We start from the raw sequence: 1601 nt of genomic DNA, 5'->3' as shown, positions 1-1601 counted from the left end.
ACACATAGAGACGTTCTTTTCTCAATGCTTCCAGTGCCTGGAATATTTGTTAAATCTGTTAAAACATTTCTGATATTGACAAGTTTGGATTCAGAAATTTAGAAATAATAAATTATTTGCATTGGAGTCAGTGCAACAGTCATAATAGCAACATTTATATTGTATTTTAAGACTTGCAAAACACTTTATCATATTTGAACTTAACAACCCCGAGTTATGGCTGCTTCAGGTGTTCCTATTGTACAGATGAAGCAACACTCAGGCTTTCTATTTGTTATCACTTACTTCAGGCCCAACCCACTTCTTTTCTGGTCACATAATTCTTTGATTTTGTGACATATAATTTTTCATTGACATACTGCAGCATTTTTATACCTTCTGGGTGTCTCTTACTACCTTGCCTTGTGATAGCAGTTTTGATTCCTTTGAAATTCTATTCCATGATTCCACCTAGCCCTGAATTAATAATCATATTTAAAGATGAGGTTTTTATTTTGAGGAAAATCTAGAGTTCATTGACAGTACTATTTGATTTCTTAGATTACATTCTTTCCCTCTCAGTTCAACACAGCATCCAGTTCATCACACATCATCTGTTGCAGGATATACCTACAACTCATTTGGTAAATGGGGCTTTTTTGTAAATTTTCCATTAGGAACTGCCCCTCCAACATAGTCTCTGGACAATGACATATTCACCCATTATGTATTTATTTCAGGTCTGGATAGAACAATCCTACAGCTCAGGATTTTAAGTCAGAAGATCTGACTTCAAAACAATTAAAAAAGAAACCCAGGTCTGCTATTTACTGCCTTCTTCACTTTAAATAAGGTGGCTCAGGTCACTTCCTCCTACATCCTGATGACTAATCAAGACCTATTATATATGAGAAAGTTTTAGTTGTAGTAAGGTGACTTCCCCTTTTCCTTGATGTAGAATTAAAAAGAAATTGAGGTTTATTTATAATAGGAAAAACTTTTCCCACTAATTTCTTCAGATTTCTTTCATTGTTGCTTTAATGCATTGTTTAATTTTGGATGAAGGGTGTATCTGAAACAAGAGTTCTAATTTTTTACTAAGCCCTCAAATTTCTGTAGATGCGTTCTCAATGAAGACTGTAAAGGAGTTGCCACAATGTTGTTTTTATTCAGAATATTATACTCACTTATTATCGGGATAAGAAAGTCACACGGTTTATAATTAGGATGCCTACATTGTTGAGCTTCTAAAGAAGAAATGGACTATTGTTTTATTGGAAACATGTTGATTACTTAATTTACCAATGATTTTCCTCGGTGGAATAGCCGCACACTCCCACTCGTGACCACTACACATTTATCATGGTTTGCTACACACACTTGCAGTGATCTTTGAGTGCGCCAGAGAGAAAATATAGGAAGGCTCCTGCTGGAGCAAAGTGCATAAATTCGATCAGGAAACAGGGATGGTGAAAAGGGAGCCACTGAACCTCGGGTGTTTCCGGTGCCTGCCTGACTTAGGTTGGCAACTTCCACGGAGCGGCGTCTGCCCCGGAGTGTTTCTCCGCCTCTTATTCGAGCTAGCCAATGAGCAGCGTAGCTCCAGGGAGAAGGCGGGACTT

This window comes from Antechinus flavipes, chromosome 1, assembly GCF_016432865.1.
Source record: "Antechinus flavipes isolate AdamAnt ecotype Samford, QLD, Australia chromosome 1, AdamAnt_v2, whole genome shotgun sequence".
Taxonomy (NCBI): domain Eukaryota; kingdom Metazoa; phylum Chordata; class Mammalia; order Dasyuromorphia; family Dasyuridae; genus Antechinus; species Antechinus flavipes.
This window is presented reverse-complemented; position numbering follows the sequence as displayed.